Source organism: Stenella coeruleoalba (genome assembly GCF_951394435.1).
Source record: "Stenella coeruleoalba genome assembly, chromosome: 8".
Lineage (NCBI taxonomy): Eukaryota > Metazoa > Chordata > Mammalia > Artiodactyla > Delphinidae > Stenella > Stenella coeruleoalba.
In genome coordinates this window covers 54458622-54479542 of record NC_137154.1, presented here as the reverse complement: position 1 = coordinate 54479542, position 20921 = coordinate 54458622, and the positions used below count along the sequence as shown (strand labels likewise).

General features: G+C 41.3%; 1 protein-coding gene and 1 pseudogene across 8 annotated transcripts in view; one reads left to right on the top strand and one right to left on the bottom strand.

The window, feature by feature from the left end:
• MYO7A (myosin VIIA) overlaps window positions 1-20921 on the bottom strand; it is a 99438-nt gene that overhangs the window by 19338 nt on the left and 59179 nt on the right. The window lies entirely within an intron of this gene.
• On the top strand, window positions 4844-5784 carry LOC307191061 (ester hydrolase C11orf54 homolog; annotated as a pseudogene). The gene has a single exon. The product of its transcript is annotated as an ester hydrolase C11orf54 homolog (transcript).

Here is a 20921-nt window from a genome sequence, read left to right as displayed (position 1 = left end):
TCCTTGAATATCAGCTCGCCAACACCAAAACCACCACTATTATCATCACCACCATTACCAACACCAACACCACCATCAGCAGCACCATCATCATCATCACTACCTTCACCACCACCTACACCATCACTACCTCCACCATCATCCCTCATTTCCATCATCTCCATCCTTATTCCTCCATCATAATAACCAACAGAACCATAAGTGTCATGAAAACCATCATCACCATCAAAAACAAAGCAACCACATCAATCCTGTCCTCAGGAGATAAAAGGATACACGTTTGTAAGCTGTGGTCTAAACGAGTGGATCTCTTACTCCTTTAGAGCAGTTTCTAGACTAACTAACAATACAGCAAGATGCACAGACAAGATGGTGGAGTGGAAGGACCTGAGCTCACTTCCTCTCACAAAAACACCAAAATCACAACTAACTGCTGAACAACCATCGACAAAAAAGCACTGGAACCTAACAAAAAAGATATTCTACTTCCAAAGACAGAGAAGAAGTCACAACAAGACAGTAGGAGGGGTGCATTCTCAATACAATCAAACCCCATGCCAGCCAGGTGGGCAACCCACAAACTGGAAAATAATCACATCACAGAAGTTCTCTCAAAGGAGTGAGAGTTCTGAGTCCCATGTCAGGCTCCCCAGTCTGGGCGTCTGGCAAAGGGAAGAGGAGCCCCTGGAGCATTTGGCTTTGAAGGCCAGCTGGGCTTGATCACAGGAACTCCACAGGACTGGGGGAGAGAGAGACTGCAGTCTTGGAGGGCACACACAAGAGTTCACATGCACTGGGACCCAGGGCAAAGTAGTGACTCCACAGGAGCCTGGGCCAGACCTACCTGCAGGTCTTAGAGGGTCTCCTGGGGAGACAGGGGGTGGTTGTGGCTCACTGTGGAAACAAAGACACTTGTGGTGGAGGTACAGGGTACTCATTGGCATGAGCTGTCCTGGAGGCTGCCATTTTGACACTAAGACCTGGCCCACCCAACAGCTCGAAGGCTCTAATGCTGGGACATCTCAGGCTGAACAACCAGAAGGCCAGGAACACAGCCCCAGTCATCAGCAGACAGGATGCTTAAAGTCTTCCTGAGCCCACAGCTGCCTGTAAACACACCCCTGGACATGGCCCTGATCACCAGAGGGACAACACCCAGCTCCACCTACCAGTGGGCAGGAACCAGTCCCTCCCACCAGGAAGCCTCTTAGACCAGCCTCATGCATCAGGCGGCAGACGCCAGAAGCAAGAGGAACTAAAATTCTGCAGGTTGTGGGACCATAAACACAGAAAGTTAGACAAAATGAGACAGCAGAGGAATATGTTCTAGATGAAGGAACAAGATAAAACCCCAGAAGAACAACTAAGTGAAGTGGAGATAGGCAATCTACCTGAAAAAGAATTCAGAGTAATGATGGTAAAGATGATCCAAGATGTCGGAAAAAGAATGGAGGCAAAGATTGAGAAGGTAAAAGAAATGTTTAACAAAGACCTAGAAGAACTAAAGAACAAAAACAGAGGTGAACAATACAAAAACTTAAATGAAAAATACTCTACAAGGAATCAATAGCAGAATAAATGAGGCAGAAGAAAGGGTAAGTGAGCTGGAAGACAGAGTGGTGGAAATCACTGCCACAGAACAGAATAAAGAGAAAAGAAATGAGGACAGGGCTTCCCTGGTGGCACAGTGGTTAAGAATCCACCTGCCTGGGCTCCCCTGGTGGCAGAGTGGTTGAAAGTCCGCCTGCCGATGCATGGGACACGGGTTTGTGCCCCGGTCCGGGAAGATCCCACATGCTGCGGAGTGGCTAGGCCCGTGAGCCATGGTTGCTGAGCCTGCACATCCGGAGCCTGTGCTCCACAACGGGAGAGGCCACAACAGTGAGAGGCCTGCATACCGCAAAAAAAAAAAAAAACTCCACCTGCCAATGCAGTGGACACGGGTTTGAGCCCTGGTCCAGGAAGATGCCACATGCCACGGAGCAACTAAGCCCATGTGCCACAACTACTGAAACCTGTGTGCCTAGAGCCCATGCTCCACAAGAGAAACCACCACAATGAGAAGCCCGAGCGCCACAACGAAGAGTAACCCCTGCTCACCTCAACCAGAGAAAAGCCTGCGCACAGCAACGAAGACCCAACACAGCCAAAAATAAATAAATAAAATTAATTTATTTAAAAAAAGAAAAGAAAAAGAAATGAGAACAGTTTAAGAGACCTCTGGGACAATGTTAAACGCACCAACAATCACATTACAGGGGTCCCAGAAGGAGAAGAGAGAGAGAAAGGACCTGAGAAAATATTTGAAGAGATAATAGCTGAAAACTTCTCTAACATGGGAAAGGAAACAGTCACCCAATCCAAGAAGTGCAGAGAATCCCATACAGGATAAACCCCAGGAGGAACACGCTGACATACATATTAATCAAACTGACAAAAATTGAAGACAAAAAGAAAATATTAAAAGCAGCAAGGGAAAAGCAACAAATAACATACAAGGGAATCCCCATAACGTTATCAGCTGAGTCGTCAGCAGACCAGAAGGGAGTGGCACGATATATTTAAAATGATGAAAGGGAAAAAACTACAACCAAGAATACTCTACGCAGCAAGGCTCTCACTCAGATTTGATGGAGAAATCAAAAGCTTTACAGACAAGCAAAAGCTAAGAGAATTCAGCACCACCAAACCAGCTTTACAACAAATGCTAAAGGAACTTCTCTAGGTAGAGAAGAAAAGCCCACAACTAGAAGTAAGAAAATTACAAATGGGAGAGCTCACTGATAAAGGCAAACATACAGTAAAGGTGGGAAACCATCCACACACAAATATGTTAACAAAATCAGCAATGGTGAGAAGAGGGTACAAATGCAGGATGTTGGAAACACATTTGAAATTAAGAGACCAACAACTTAAAACAATCTTGTATATATATAGACAGCTATATCAAAACCTCATGGTAACCACAAACCAAAACTCTACAATAGAGATACCCACAAAAAAGAATCCAAACACAACACTAGTCATCAAATCAAAAGAGAAAAAAAGAGGAAGGGAAGAAGAGAGAACTACAAAACAATCCCCAAACAATTAACAAAACGTCAATAAGAACATACATATCAGTAATTACCTTAAATGCAAATGAATCAAATTACCTTAAATGCAAATGAACCAAAAGACATACACTAGCTGAATGGATACAAAAACAAGACCCATATATATGCTGTCAACAAGAGACCCCCTTCAGATCTAGGGACACATACAGACTGAAAGTGAGGGGATGGAAAAAGATATTCCATGCAAATGGAAATCGAAAGAAAGGTGGAGTAGCAATATCCATATCAGACAAAATAGACTGTAAAATAAAGACAGACAGTTACAAGAGACAAAGGTAGGCACTACATAATGATCAAGGGAGCGATCCAAGAAGAAGATAAAACAACTGTAAATATATATGCACCTAACACAGGAGCACTTCAATATATAGGGCAAATGCTAACAGCCATAAAAGGAGGAACCAACAGTAACACAATAATAGTGTAGGACTTTAACACCCCACTTATATCAATGGACAGATCATCCAGACAGAAAATCAATAAGGAAACACAGGCCTTAAATGATACATCAGTCCAGGTGGACTTAATTGATATTTATATAGCATTCCAACCAAAAGCAGCAGAATACATATTCATCTCAAGTGCCCATGGAACATTCTCCAGGATAGATCACATGCTGCGCCATAAAGCCTTGATAAATTTAAGAAAACTGAAATCATATCAAGCATCTTTTCTGACCACAATGCTATGAGATTAGAAATCAATTACAAGGAAAAAAACTGTAAAAAACACAAACACGTGGAGGCTAAACAATATGCTACTAAATAACCAATGGATCACTGAAGAAATCAAAGAGGAAATCAAAAAAATCCTAGAGACAAATGAAAATGAAAACATGATGATCCAAAACCTGTGGGATGCAGCAAAAACTTTTCTAAGAGAGAAGTTTAAAGCAACACAATCTTACCTCAGGAAACAAGAAAAATCTCAAATAAACAACCTAAACTACACCTAAAGCAACTAGAGAAAGAAGAACAAACAAAACCCAAAGTTAGTAGAAGGAAAGAAATCATAAAGATCAGAGCAGAAATAAACGAAATGGAGATGAAAAAAATAGCAGAAAAGATCGATGAAACAAAAAGATGGTTCTTTGAGAAGATAAAAAATTGATAAACCATTAGCCAGACTCATCAAGGAAAAGAGGGAGAGGTCTCAATAAAATTAGAAATGAAAAAGAAGTTACAGCAATACCACAGAAATACAAAGGATCATAAGAGACGACTACAAGCAACTATATGCTGATAAAATGGACGACCTAGAAGAAATGGACAAATTCTTAGAAAAGTACAGTCTCCCAAAACTGAACCAGGAAGAAACAGAAAATATGAATAGACCGATCAGAAGTACTGAAATTGAAACTGTGATTTAACAACTCCCAACAAACAAAAGTCCAGGACCTGATAGCTTCACAGTGAATTCTATCAAACATTTAGAGAAGAGTTAACACCTATCTTTCTGAAACTATTCAAAAAATACCACACAAAAAGTCCAATATCACTGATGAACACAGATGCAAAAATCCTCAACAAAATACTAGCAATCCAAATCCAACATTACAAGGATCATACACCACGATCAAGTGGGATTGATCCCAGGGATGCAAGGGTTTTTCAATCTCTGCAAATCAATCAGTGTGATACACCACATTAACAAATTGAAGAATAAAAACCACCATTCCAGGTTGTGCCCTGCCCCCTTCCCTCTTGTTTCATTCACACCTAAGGAAGATGGCTTGCGCTGAGTATTCTTTTCAGCTGTCAAGTCTAGAGGAGCTTGTTGGAGTTCTGCAGAAGGTGCTAAAGGATAACTTTGCTGATGTCCAGGTCTCTGTAGTTGAGTGCCCTGATTTGACTAAGGACCATTTACCTTTCCTGTAAAAGGCATCTGTGGGAAAACTAGAATTGCAGAAGTAGGAGGTATGCCTTACTTATTGCCTCTTGTAAATCAAAAAACAGGTTTATAACCTAAATAAGATTGCAAAAGAACTCCAACTTCCCAGAGCTTTTATTCTTAGAGCAGGAGTAGACCCATTTCAGACTCTTGGATTCAATTCTGAGTTTATGTCAGTTGTTCAAACAGAAAGTGAACACAAACCTCCTGTGTATTGAAGTTCATTTGCTTGTATTAACCCTAAAGATGGAGGGTGCCTACTAGAGAAGTACAGTGAGAATATCATGATTTGGGGTGTGCATTACTGGCTAATCTTTTTGCCAGTGGGGGCCAACCTGGAAAGGTCATTGAGATGAAAGCCAAAAGAAGAACTGGAAAACTTAACTTTGTGACTTGTATGAGACAGACTCTTGAAAAAGATTATGGAGATAAGCCTGTGGGGCTGGAAGGTACTTTCGTGATTCAGAAGAGAAAAGTGAAGACTCACATTATGCCCACAGAATTGTCTTCCTGCCCATTGAACTCTGATGAAGACGTGACTAAATTGTTGCATTTTTATGAGATGAAGGCTCCTTTGGTCTGTCTGCTGGTTTTTGTCTTCAGAGACCCAGGGTTTGATTTGAGGTTGGAGCACACTCGGTGTTTCAGTCATCATGGAAAAGGTGGACACTACTATTATGACACCACCCCAGATATAGTGGAATAACTTGGATACTTCTTACCTGCAGAGTTTCTGTATTGCATTGACCAACCAAAAGAGACCCATTCTTTTGGGTGAGATTAAATCAACTGATACTCATTTAGAAGAAGAAATAATTAAGGTTAATTGATTGATTAACTCATTGATAGATAGTAATATAAAATCCAAAGGGGTCGGCAAGATGGCAGAGGAGTAGGAGGACGTGGAATTCATCTCTCCCCACAAACGCATCAAGAATACATCTACAAATGGAACAATTCTCACAGAGCACCAGCTGAACACTAGCAGAGGACCTTGGATACCTAAAAGGACAGGAAAGATCCCCGTGTAACCAGGTAGGATGAAAGAAAGAAAAAGGGAAAAAGAAAAGGAGAGGAAGCGGGATGGGAACGGCACCCCTGGGTCGTGGGGAGCTGAAGGAGAGGAGAGGGTCCCACATCTGGGGAATCCCCCTCATAGACAGGGGCATGAATTGGGACACAAGGGAATTCATGGGCTATTGGAAGAGAGTGCCAACAGCCAAGCAGGACAGAGTGAAACCTACACAGATGGTCTGTGCCACAGCCCTGTGTGCCCCAGCCTGAGACAGGTGTCCACTGGTGTGCACAGAGGCTGAGTGCTGGAACATGGGGTTTGGAGAGCAGACCCAGGAGAGGGCTTCTGTTGGCTGTGAGGAGACAGCCTGAGGGGATGGAAGTGAGGAAATCCACAACTGGGAATGCTTGTGGAGGAAACTTGGACTGCCACAGAAGCAAAGAGCCATAGTTAAGTGATGCGTAAGGGGCAAAGCTGCCATTGCAGACTCTCTCCCCGTGTTCCAGCCCCTGCCTCCCGGGGAACTAAGAAGGGCCCCCGCTGGGGCCAGCTCTCCTGTGCCCGTGACTGCTGGCTCCCCCACGTGCCCATCGCCACCAGGGTAGACTCATGTGCTCCAGGGCAGCCTCGGGAGCAGACCCCTGTGCGTGGCCCACACACAGAGGTGGGGCTGAAACGACAGCTGAGCCCCAGGGGACATGCAACTAAGGAAGAAAAGCTGAAATCTCTCTTCACAGCTGCACAAACCATGAATTGACACCCCCGTGACTGGCCTTGTAAAGTTAGCACCTACAGAACATCTGAATGGACAATCAGTGCTCCTGCAGCCAAGGCAGGTCTAGCTTTAGCAGCTGTGGACTTTGTGGGCATATACACATGAGGGTTGGGCTGGCCTAGAGTTGGAGCTGCCCCCATAGCATCCACAGTGGGTCCAGATCCATGATTACTGCAATCCTAGGACCTGACTTCAGTAGATCTATGCTGGTGGCCTGGTGAAAACAACATATGAGAGACACCAGGGCCGATTGCTGGCATACCCACATTTAAGGTGGGGCTGAGAGCAGTGCCAATGATGGTGTAATCTGAGAGCTCGCACAACAGGTGAAAGGTGACACAAAAGAGCAACCCCACAGGCGAACAGCTCCAGAGGAGGAATACTCAGTGGCTTCCTTCCCAGTGGGAGTGCTCCAATCCTGCCTACCTCACAGTGCAGATCAGAACCACAGCTAAGAAGAAGACCTGGGGGCCTCTACTCCAACAACTAGGGAGTAGAGCCCATCTCTGACAGGGCAGTGACAACCACAGAGCAAAGGGGAAGCTCTACTCAATATCCAGTACAGGCTATGGTCACCACAACATCAGTCATACCTCCTATAAAGAGGCTAATGTCCAGAATACACTGAGGAAAGAAGTGGCAGATATCTATACTAAAAACAACCCTCGCACCAAAAAATATTAAACCCACGCAGGCTACACATGGACATTCCCACATAAAATAGCCCTCCAAGACAGTGTGAGAGTCTGGCATTGGGCAGAAGAACCCCCAGAGCATTTAGCCCCAAAGGCCAGCAGGGCTTGAGGGCAGGAGCTCCACAGGGCTGGAGGAAATGGAGACTCCACTCTTGGAGGGTGCACACAAGGTCTCACGTGCACTGGGACCCAGCACAAAGCAGTACCTGATAGAAACCTGGATTATACCTACCTAGGGGTCTTAGAGGGTCTCCTGGGGAGGCGAAGGTCAACTATCACTCACTGTGAAGGCTAGGACACTGAAGGCCCAGGGAATACTGATCAGAGTGAGATCTTCCAGAGGTGCACATTTCAGCACCAAGGCCCGGCTTGAGAGCTGGAAAGTCTCAGTCCAAACAACGCCCGAGATAAGGACACAGCCCCACCCATCAGAAGACAGGCTGGCTGAAGTCATACTGAGCTCACAGCCACCTCAAAACACACCCCTTCACATGGCCCTGCCCATCAGAGGGACAAGACATAGCTCCACCCACAAGAGGACAGGCACCAGTTCCTCCCAGCAGGAAGCCTACACAAGTCGCTGGACCAACCTCACCCACCGGGGAGCAGACACCAGAAACAAGAGCAACTATGATCCTGCAGCTTGTGGAAAGGAGACCTCAAACACAGAAAGTCAGACAAAATTAGTGACAGAGAAATATGTTGCAAATGAAGGAACAAGATAAAATCCACAAGAACAACTAAATGATGAGGAGATAGGCAATCTACCTGAAAAAGAATTCAGAGTAATGATAGTAAAGATGATCCAAAATCTCAAAAAAGAGTGTAGGCACAGATCGAGAAGGTACAAGAAATGTTTAACAAGGAGCTATGGACTTTGCTGGTGGCACAGCAGTTAAGAATCCACCTGCCAATGCAGGGGACACAGATTCAATCCCTGCTCCAGGAAGATCCTACATGCCGTGGAGCAACTAAGCCCATGCTCCACAACTACTGAACCTGCACTCTAGAGCCTGCAAGGTGCAACTACTGAGCCTGCATGCCACAACTACTGAAATCCGTGAGCCTAGAGCCTGTGCTCCGCAACAAGAGAAGCCACCGCAATGAGAAGCCTGTGCACTGCAACGAAGAGTAGCCCCGGCTCGCCGCAACTAGAGAAAGCCTGCAAGCAGCAACAAAGACCCAACACAGCAATAAATGAATGAATGAATGAATGAATGAATAAAATTTTTTAAATTATTTATTTATTTATTTAGTTATTTAAAAACCCAAGGAGCTAGAAGATTTAAAGAATAGAGAGGAACAATACAATAACTGAAATGAAAAATACTCTAGAAGGAATCAACAGCAGAATAAATGAGGCAGAAGAAAGGATAAGTGAGCTGGAAGACAGAGTGATGGAAATCACTGCCACAGAACATAATAAAGAAAAAAGAATGAAAAGAAATGAGGACAGTCTCAGAAACCTCTAGGACAATATTAAACACATGAACATTCGCATTATAGGGTTCCCAGAAGGAGAAGAGAAAGAGAAAGAGCCTAAGAAAATATTTGAAGATGTTATTGCTGAAAACTTGCCTAACATGAGAAGGGAAAAACTCACTGAAGTCCAGGAAGCACAGAGAATCCCATGCAGGATAAACCCAAGGAGGAACATACTGAGACACATATTAATCAAAACGACAAAAATTAAAGACAAGAAAAATATTAAAAGCAACAAGGGAAAACCAACAAACAACATACCAGGGAATCCCCATAAGGTTATCAGCTGAATTTTCAGCAGAAACTCTGTAGGCCAGGAGGGAGTAGCATGATATATTTAAAGTGATGAAAGGGAAGAAACTACAACCAAGAATACTCTACTCAGGGACTTCCCTGGTGGTGCAGTGGTTAAGAATCCGCCTACCAATGCAGGGGACATGGGTTCAAGCCCTGGTCTGGGAAGATCTCACATGCCTCGGAGCAACTAAGCCCATGAGCCATAAGTACTGAGCCTGTACTCTAGAGCCTGCACACCACAACTACTGAGCCTGTGTGCCACAACTACTGAAGCCCGCACGCCTACAGCCCATGCTCCACAACAAGAGAAGCCACGGCAATAAGAAGCCTGCACACTGCAATGAAGAGTAGCCACCACTCACCGCAACTAGAGAAAGCCCAGGCGCAGCAATGAAGACCCAATTGAACTGAAAATAAATAAATTAAATAAATAAATTTATTAAAAAAAAAAAGAATACTCTACCCAGCAGAGCTCTCATTCAGATTCAAGAGAGAACTCAAAAGCTTTACAGCAAAAGCTAAGCGAATTCAGCACCACCAAACCAGCTTTACAACAAATGTTAAAGGAACTTCTCTAGGTGGGAAAGAGACCAGCAACTTAAAACAAGTTGGTTTTATATACAGTGGTACATATATACACTGCTAAATCAAAACCTCAGGGGAAATGCAAACCCAAAACTACAATAGATACACACACACAAAAGAAAAGGCAACCCAAACACGACACTAAAGATGGTGATCAAACCACAAGAGAAGAGAACAAAAGAGGAAGGGAAGAAAAAAGATGTACAAACCCAAAACAATTAAGAAAATGGCACTAGGAACATACATATTGATGATTACTTTAAATATAAATGGATTAAATGCTCCAACCAAAAGACATAGATGGGCTGAATGGATACAAAAACAAGATCTGTATATATGCTCTCTACAAAAGACCCACTTCAGACCTAGGGACACATACAGACTGAAAGTGAGGGGATGGAAAAAGATATTCCATGCAAATGAAAATCAAAAGAAAACTGGAATAGCAATACCTATATCAGACAAAATAGACTTTAAAATAAAGACTGTTACAAGAAACAAGGAAGAACTCTACATAATGATCAAGGGAGCAATCCAAGAAGAAGATATAACAATTGTAAATATATATGCCCCCAACACAGGAGCACCTCAATATATAAGGCAAATGCTAACAGCCATAACAGGAGAAATCAACAGTAACACAGTAATAGTGGGGGACTTTAACAACCCACTTACAGCAATGGACAGATCATCCGGACAGAAAATTAATAAGGAAACACAAGCCTTAAATGACACATTAGACCAGATAGAATTAATCGGTATCTATAGGACATTCCATTGAAAGCAGCAGAATACACATTCATCTCAAGTGCACATGGAACATTCTCCAGGATAGATCACATCTTGTACCACAAATCAAACCTCACTAAATTTAAGAAAATTGAAATCATCTCAAGCATCTTTTCCAACTACAATGCTACGAGATTAGAAATCAATTACAAGAAAAAAAACGGTAAGGAACAAAAACACATGGAGACTAAATAATATGTTACTAAACATCCAATGGATCACTGAAGAAATCAAGAGGAAATTTAAAAATACTTAGGGACTTCTCTGGTGGTCCAGTGCTTAAGATTCCATGCTTCTACCACAGGGGGTGGTGAGTTCAATCCCTGGTTGGGTAACTAAGATCCCACATGCCACACAGCTCAGCCAAAAAGATTTTTAAAAAATACCTAGAGACAAACGACAACAAAACCACGACAATCCAAACCTATGGGATGCAGCAAAAACTGTTCTAAGATTGTATAGCAATACAATTTTACCTCAGGAAACAAGAAAAATCTCAAGTAAACAACCTAACCTTATACCTAAAGCAACTAGAGAAAGAACAAACAAAACCTAAAGTTAGTAGAAGGAAAGAAATCATAAAGGTCAGAGCAGAAATAAATGAAATAGAGACAACGAAAACAATAGAAAATATCAATGAAACAAAAAGCTGTTTCTATGAAAAGATAAACAAAATTGATAAACCTTTAGCCAGACTCATCAAGAAAAAAATGGAGAAGGCTCAAATCAATAAAATTAGAAATGAAAAAGGAGAAGTTACAACTGACATCACAGAAATACAAAGGATCATAAGAGATTACTACAACGAACTGTATGCCAACAAAATGGACAACCTGGAAGAAATGGACAAATTCTTAGGAAGGTACAATCTTGAAGATGGCAGAGTAGAAGGACGTGTGCTCACTCCTTCTTGACAGAGCACCAGAATCACAACTAACTGCTGAACAATCATCAACAGGAAGACACTGGAACTCACCAAAAAAGATACCCCACATCCACAGACAAAGGAGAAGCCACAATGAGACGGTAGGAGGGGCACAATCACAATAAAATCAAATCCCATAACTGCTGGGGGTGACTCACAAACTGGAGAACACTTATACCACGGAAGTCCACCCAGTGGAGTGAAGGTTCTGAGCCCCACGTCAGGTTTCCCAACCTGGGGGTCAGGCAACGGGAGGAGGAATTCCTAGAGAATCAGACTTTGCAGGCTAGCAGATTTGATTGCAGGACTTTGGCAGGACTGGGGGAAACAGAGACTCCACTCTTGGAAGCCACACACAAAGTAGTGTGCACATCGGAACCCAGGGGAAGGAGCAGAGACCCCATGGGAGACTGAATCAGCCCTCCTGCTAGTGTTGGAGGATCTCCTGCAGAGGCAGGGGGTGGCTGTGTCTTACTATGAGGACAAGGACACTGGCAGCAGGAGTTCTGGGAAGTACTCCTTGGCGTGAGCTCTCCCAGAGTCTGACATTAGCCCCGTCAAAGAGCTTGGGTAGGCTCCAGTGTTGGGTCACCTCAGGTCAAACAACCAACAGGGAGGGAACCCAGCCCCACCCATCAGCAGACAAGTGGATTAAAGTTTTACTGAGCTCTTCCCACCAGAGCAATGCCCAGCTCTACCCACCACCAGTCCCTCCCATCAGGAAACTTGCACAAGCCTCTTAGATAGCCTCATCCACCAGAGGGCAGACAGCAGAAGCAAGAAGAACTACAATCCTGCAGCCTGTGGAACAAAAACCACATTCACAGAAAGTTAGACAAGATGAAAAGGCAGAGGGCTGTGTACCAGATGAAGGAACAAGATAAAACCCCAGGAAAACAACTAAATGGAGATAGGCAACCTTCTGGAAAAAGAATTCAGAATAATTATAGTGAAGATGATCCAGGACCATGGAAAAAGAATGGAGGAAAAGATTGAGAAGATGCAAGAAATGTTTAACAAAGACCTAGAAGAATTAAAGAACAAACAAACAGATGAACAATACAATAACTGAAATGAAAAATACACTAGAGGGAATCAATAGCAGAATAACTGAGGCAGAAGAACGGATAAGTGACCTGGAAGACAGAATGGTGGAACTCACTGCTGTTGAACAAAATAAAGAAAAAAGAATGAAAAAAACGAAGACAGCCTAAGAGACCTCTTGGACAACATTAAACGCAACAACATTCACATTATAGAGGTCCCAGAAGGAGAAGAGAGAGAGAAAGAAAGGACCCGAGAAAATATTTGAAGACATTACAGTTGAAAACTTGTCTAACATGGGAAAGGAAATAGCCACCCAAGGCCAGGAAGCACAGAAAGTTCCAGGCAGGATAAACCCAAGGAGAAACACGCCAATAAACATAGTAATCAAAGAGACAAAAATTAAAGACAAAGAAAATATTGAAAGCAACAAGGGAAAAATGACAAATAACATACATGGAAACTCCCATAAGGTTAACAGCTGATTTCTCAGCAGAAACTCTACAAGCCAGAAGGGAGTGGCATGATATATTTAAAGTGATGAAAGGGAAGAACCTACAACCAAGATTATTCTCCCAGCAAGGACCTCATTCAGATTTGAGGGAGAAATCAAAAGCTTTACAGACAAGCAAAAGCTAAGAGAATTCAGCACCACCAAACCAGCTCTCCAACCAATGCTAAAGGAACTTCTCTAAGTGGGAAACAAAAGAGAAGAAAAGGACCTACAAAAACAAACCTATAACAATTAAGAAAATGGTAATAGTAACATATATATTGATAATTACTTGAAACGTGAATGGATTAAATGCTCCAACCAAAAGACACAGGCTCACTGAATGGATTCAAAAACAAGACCCATATATATGCTGTCTACAAGAGACCCACTTCAGACCTAGGGACACGTAGAGACTGAAAGTGAGGGGATGGAAGAAGATATTCCATGCAAATGGAAATCAAAAGAAAGCTGGAGTAGCAATACTCATATCAGATAAAATAGACTTTAAAATAAAGAATGTTATAAGAGACAAGGAAGAACACTACATAAGGATCAAGGGATCAATCCAAGAAGAAGATATAACAATTATAAATATATATGCACCCAACATAGGAGCACCTCAATACATGAGGCAATTGCTAACAGCTATAAAAGAGGAAATCGACAGTAACACAGTAATAGTGGGGGACTTTAACACCTCACTTACACCAATGGACAGATCATCCAAACAGAAAATTGATAAGGAAACAGAACCTTTAAATGACACAATAGACCAGATAGATTTAATTGATATTTATAGGACATTCCATCCAAAAAGAACAGAATACACTTTCTCCTCAAGGGCACATGGAACATTCTCCAGGATAGATCACATCGTGGGTCACAAATCAAGCCTTGTAATTTTAAGAAAATTGAAATCATATCAAGCATCTTTTCTGACCACAACGCTATGAGATTAGAAAGCAATTACAGGGAAAAAAACGTAAAAACAAAAACACATGGAGGCTAAACAATATGTTACTAAATAACCAAGAGATCACTGAAGAAATCAAAAAATGCCTAGAGACAAATGACAATGAAAACACAATGATCCAAAACCTATGGGATGCAGCAAAAGCAGTTCTAAGCAGGAAGTTTATAGCAATACAAGCTTACCTCAAGAAACAAGAAAAATCTCAAATAGACAATCTAACCTTACACCTAAAGGAATCAGAGAAACAAGAACAAACAAAACCCAAAGTTAGTAGAAGGAAAGAAATTAAAAAGATCAGAGCAGAAATAAACAGAAACAAAGAAAACAATAGCAACGATCAATAAAACTAAAAGCTGGTTCTCTGAGAAGATAAACAAAATTGATAAACCATTAGCCAGACTCATCAAGAAAAAGCGGGAGAGGAGTCAAATCAATAAAATTAGAAATGAAAAAGGAGAAATTACAACAGACACCACAGAAATACAAAGCATCCTAAGACACTACTACAAGCAACTCTGTGCCAATAAAATGGACAACCTGGAAGAAATGGACAAATTCTTAGAGAGGTATAACCTTCCAAGACTGAACCTGGAAGAAACAGAAAATATGAACAGACCGATCACAAGTAATGAAATTGAAACTGTGATTAAAAATCTTCCAACAGGAGGAGCCTCCGCAATGGCGCCCACCAGCATGGGCTTTGTGCAGTAGAAGGAGCTCCCCTGTATGTGCTGCAGCTGCCCTCCGCCTCTCCAGGAGACTCTCCAAGACCAGCAGGTTTTCAAACTAGCCACAGAAAAGATGCCGAATCATCTCCCAGGGTAAAGGAATAATCGTTTCCAGGCTGCTCAGAGTAAAGGAGGACACATGGGAGACTGATACACAGACTTCCCACCTTTCCTGTTTTCAGCTCCATACTCCACCCTTACCTTCTGAGCCGTGTGGATGAAAGGTTCTTGGTGCTGCAGCCAGGAGACAGTGCTGTGTCTCTGAGGTGGGAGAGCCAACTTCAGGACACTGGTCCACAAGAGACCTCCCAGCTCCACATAATATCAAACGGCGAAAATCTCTCAGAGATCTCCATCTCAACACCAGCACCCAGCTTCACTCAACGACCAGCAAGCTACAGTGCTGGACAACCTATGCCAAACAACTAGCAAAACAGGAACACAACCCCACCCATTAGCAGAGAGGCTGCCTAAAACCATAATAAGGTCAAAGACACCTCAAAACACACCACCAGACATGGACCTGCCCACCAGAAAGATAAGATCCAGCCTCATCCACCTGAACACAGGCACTAGTACCCTCCACCAGGAAGCCTACACAACCCACTGAACCAACTTTAGCCACTGGGGACAGACACCAAAACCAATGGGAACTACGAACCTGTAGCCTGCAAAAAGGAGACCCCAAACACAGTAAGATAAGCAGAATGAGAAGACAGAAAAACACACAGCAGATGAAGGAGCAAGATAAAAAACCACCAGACCTAACAAATGAAGAGGAAATAGGCAGCCTACCTGAAAAAGAATTCAGAATAATGACAGTAAAGATGATCCAAAATCTGGGAAATAGAATAGGCAAAATGCAAGAAACATTTAACAAGGACCTAGAAGAACTAAAGATGAAACAAACAATGATGAACAACTCAACAAATGAAATGAAAAATACTCTAGATGGGATCAATAGCAGAATAACTGAGGCAGAAGAACGGATAAGTGACCTGGAAGATAAAATAGTGGAAATAACTACTGCAGAGCAGAATAAAGAAAAAAGAATGAAAAGAACTGAGGACAGTCTCAGAGACCTCTGGGACAACATTAAACACACCAACATTCGAATTATAGGGGTTCCAGAAGAAGAAGAGAAAAAGAAAGGGACTGAGAAAATATTTGAAGAGATTATAGTTGAAAACTTCCCTAATATGGGAAAGGAAATAGCTAATCAAGTCCAGGAAGCACAGAGAGTCCCATACAGGATAAATCCAAGGAGAAATACACCAAGACACATATTAATCAAACTGTCAAAAACTAAATACAAAGAAAACATATTAAAAGCAGCAAGGGAAAAACAACAAATAACACACAAGGGAATCCCCATAAGGTTAACAGCTGATCTTTCAGCAGAAACTCTGCAAGCCAGAAGGAACTGGCAGGACATATTTAAAGTGATGAAGGAGAAAAACTTGCAACCAAGATTACTGTATCCAGCAAGGATCTCATTCAGATTTGATGGAGAAATTAAAACCTCTACAGACAAGCAAAAGCTGAGAGAGTTCAGCACCACCAAACCAGCTCTACAACAACTGCTAAAGGAACGTCTCTAGGCAAGAAACACAAAAGAAGGAAAAGGCTTACAATAACGAACCCAAAACACTTACGAAAATGGGAATAGGAACATACATATCGATAATTACCTTAAATGTAAATGGACTAAATGCTCCCACCACAAGACACAGATTGGCTGAATGGATACAAAAACAAGACGCATATATTTGCTGTCTACAAGAGACCCACTTCAGACCTAGAGACACATACAGACAGAAAGTAAGGGGACGGAAAAAGATATTTCATGCAAATGGAAAGCAAAAGAAAGCTGGAGTAGCAATTCTCATATCAGACAAAATAGACTTCAAAATAAAGACTATTAAAAGAGACAAAGAAGGACACTACATAATGATCAACGGATTGATCCAAGAAGATATAACAATTGTAAATATTTGTGCACCCAACATAGGAGCACCTCAATACATAAGGCAAACACTAACAGCCATAAAAGGGGAAATCGACAGTAACACATTCATAGTAGGGGACTTTAACACCCCACTTTCACCAATGGACAGATCATCCAAAATGAAAATAAATAAGGAAACACAAGCTTTAAATGATACATAAAACAAGATGGACTTAATTGATATTTATAGGACATTCCATCCAAAAACCACAGAATACACATTTTTCTCAAGTGCTCATGGAACATTCTCCAGGATAGATCATATCTTGGGTCACAAATCAAGCCTTGGTAAATTTAAGAAAATTGTAATTGTATCAAGTATCTTTTCTGACCACAACGCTATGAGACTACATATCAATTACAGGAAAAGATCTGTAAAAAATACAAACACATGGAGGCTAATCAATACACTACTTAATAACGAAGTGATCACTGAAGAAATCAAACAGGAAATCAAAAAATACCTAGAAACAAATGACAATGGAGACACGACGACCCAAATTCTACGGGATGCAGCAAAAGCAGTTCTAAGAGGGAAGTTTATATCAATACAATCCTACCTTAAGAAACAGGAAACATCTCGAATAAACAACCTAACCTTGCACCTAAAGCAATTAGAGAAAGAAGAACAAAAAACCCTCAAAGTTAGCAGAAGGAAAGAAATCATAAAAATCAGATCAGAAATAAATGAAACAGAAATGAAGGAAACAATAGCAAAGATCAATAAAACTAAAAGCTGGTTCTTTGAGAAGATAAACAAAATTGATAAACCATTAGCCAGACTCATCAAGAAAAAAAGGGAGAAGACTCAAATCAATAGAATTAGAAATGAAAAAGGAGAAGTAACAACTGACACTGCAAAATACAAAAGATCATGAGCGATTACTACAAGCAACTCTACGCCAATAAAATGGACAACCTGGAAGAAATGGACAAATTCTTAGAAATGCGCAACCTGCCAAGACTAAATCAGGAAGAAATAGAAAATATGAACAGACCAATCACAAGCACTGAAATTGAAACTGTGATTAAAAATCTTCCAACAAACAAAAGCCCAGGACCAGATGGCTTCACAGGTGAATTCTATCAAACATTTAGAGAAGAGCTAACACCTATCCTTCTCAAACTCTTCCAAAATATAGCAGAGGGAGGAACACTCCCCAACTCATTCTACGAGGGCACCATCACCCTGATACCAAAACCAGACAAGGATGTCACAAAGAAAACTACAGGCCAATATCACTGATGAACGTAGATGCAAAAATCCTCAACATAATACTAGCAAACAGAATCCAACAGCACATTAAAAGGATCATACACCATGATCAAGTGAGGTTTATTCCAGGAATGCAAGGATTCTTCAATATACGCAAATCAATCAACGTGATACACCATATTAACAAATTGAAGGAGAAAAACCATATGATCATCTCAATAGATGCAGACAAAGCTTTCGACAAAATTCAACACCGATTTATGATAAAAACCCTGCAGAAACTAGGCATAGAGGGAACTTTCCTCAACATAATAAAGGCCATATATGAGAAACCCACAGTCAACATCGTCCTCATTGGTGAAAAACTGAAAGCATTTCCACTAAGATCAGGAACAAGACAAGGTTGCCCACTCTCACCACTCTTATTCAACATAGTTTTGGAAGTTTTAGCCACAGCAATCAGAACAAAAGGAAATAAAAGGAATCCAAATCAGAAAAGAAGAAGTAAAGCTGTCAGTTTGCAGATGACATGATACTATACATAGAGAATCCTAAAGATGCCACCAGAAAACTACTAGAGCTAATCAATGAATTTGGTAAAGTAGCAGGATACAAAATTAATGCACAGAAATCTCTGGCATTCCTATACACTAATGATGAATAATCTGAAAGTGAAATCAAGAAAACACTCCCATTTACCATTGCAACAAAAAGAATAGAATATCTAGGAATAAACCTACCTAAGGAGACAAAAGACCTGTATGCAGAAAATTATAAGACACTGATGAAAGAAATAAAAGATAGTACAAATAGATGGAGAGATATACCATGTTTGTGGATTGGAAGAATCAACATTGTGAAAATGACTCTACTACCCAAAGCAATCTACAGATTCAATGCAATCCCTATCAAACTACCACTGGCATTTTTCACAGAACTAGAACAAAAAATTTCACAATTTGTATGGAAACACAAAAGACCCCGAAGAGCCAAAGCAATCTTGAGAACGAAAAACGGAGCTGGAGGAATCAGGCTCCCTGACTTCAGACTATACTACAAAGCTACAGTAATCAAGACAGTATGGTACTGGCACAAAAACAGAAAGATAGATCAATGGAACAGGATAGAAAGCCCAGACATAAACCCACACACATATGGTCACCTTATCTTTGATAAAGGAAGCAGGAATGTACAGTGGAGAAAGGACAGCCTCTTCAATAAGTGGTGCTGGGAAAACTGGACAGGTACATGTGAAAGTATGAGATTAGATCACTCCCTAACACCATACACAAAAATAAAGTCAAAATGGATTAAAGACCTAAATGTAAGGCCAGAAACTATCAAACTCTTAGAGGAAAACATAAGCAGAACACTCCATGACATAAATCACAGCAAGATCCTTTTTGACCCACCTCCTAGAGAAATGGAAATAAAAACAAAAATAAACAAATGGGACCTAATGAAACTTCAAAGCTTTTGCACAGCAAAGGAAACCATAAACAAGACAAAAAGACAACCCTCGGAATGGGAGAAAATATTTGCAAATGTAGCAACTGACAAAGGATTAATCTCCAAAATTTATAAGCAACTCATACAGCTTAATAACAAAAAAACAAACAACCCAATCAAAAAACGGGCAGAAGACCTAAGTAGACATTTCTCCAAAGAAGATATACAGAGTGCCAACAAACACATGAAAGAATGCTCAACATCACTAATCATTAGAGCAATACAAATCAAAACTACAATGAGATATCATCTGACACCAGTCAGAATGGCCATCATCAAAAAATCTAGAAACAATAAATGCTGGAGAGGGTATGGAGAAAAGGGAACCCTCTTGCACTGTTGGTGGGAAGGTAAATTGATACAGCCACTGTGGAGAACAGTATGGAAGTTCCTTAAAAAACTACAAATAGAACTATCATATGACCCAGCAATCCCACTACTGGGCATATACCCTGAGAAAACCGTAATTCAAAAAGAGTCATGTACCAAAATGTTCATTGCAACTCTATTTACAATAGCCCGGAGATGGAAGTAACCCAAGTGTCCATCATCGGATGAATGGATAAAGAAGATGTGGCACATATATACAATGGAATATTACTCAGCCATAAAAAAACCGAAATTGAGCTATTTGTAATGAGGTGGATAGACCTAGAGTCTGTCACACAGAGTGAAGTAAGTCAGAAAGAGAGAGACAAATACCGTATGCTAACACTTATATATGGAATTTAAGAAAAAAAACCTGTCATGAAGAACCTAGGGGTAAGACAGGAATAAAGACTGTGTTCTACTAGACCTACTAGAGAATGGACTTGAGGATATGGGGAGGGGGAAGGGTAAGGTGTGACAAAGCGAAAGAGAGGCATTGACATATATACACTACCAAACGTAAGGTAGATAGCTAGTGGGAAGCAGCTGCATAGCACAGGGAGATCAGCTCGGTGCTTTGTGACCGCCTGGAGGGGTGGGATAGGGAGACTGGGAGGGAGGGAGACACAAGAGGGAAGAGATATGGGAACATATGTATATGTATAACTGATTCACTTTGTTATAAAGGAGAAACTAACACACCTTTGTAAAGCAATTATACTCCAATAAAGATGTTAAAAAAAAAAATCTTCCAACAAACAAAAGTCCAGGACCACATGGCTTCACAGGAGAGTTCTATCAAACATTTAGAGAAGAGCTGACACCCATCCTTCTCAAACTCTTCCAAAAAATTGCAGAGGAAGGAACACTTCCAAACTCATTCTATGAGGCCACCATCACCCTGATACCAAAACCAGACAAAGATACTACAAAAAAAGAAAATTACAGACCAATATCACTGATGAATATAGTTGCAAAAATCCTCAATAAAATACTAGGAAGCAGAATC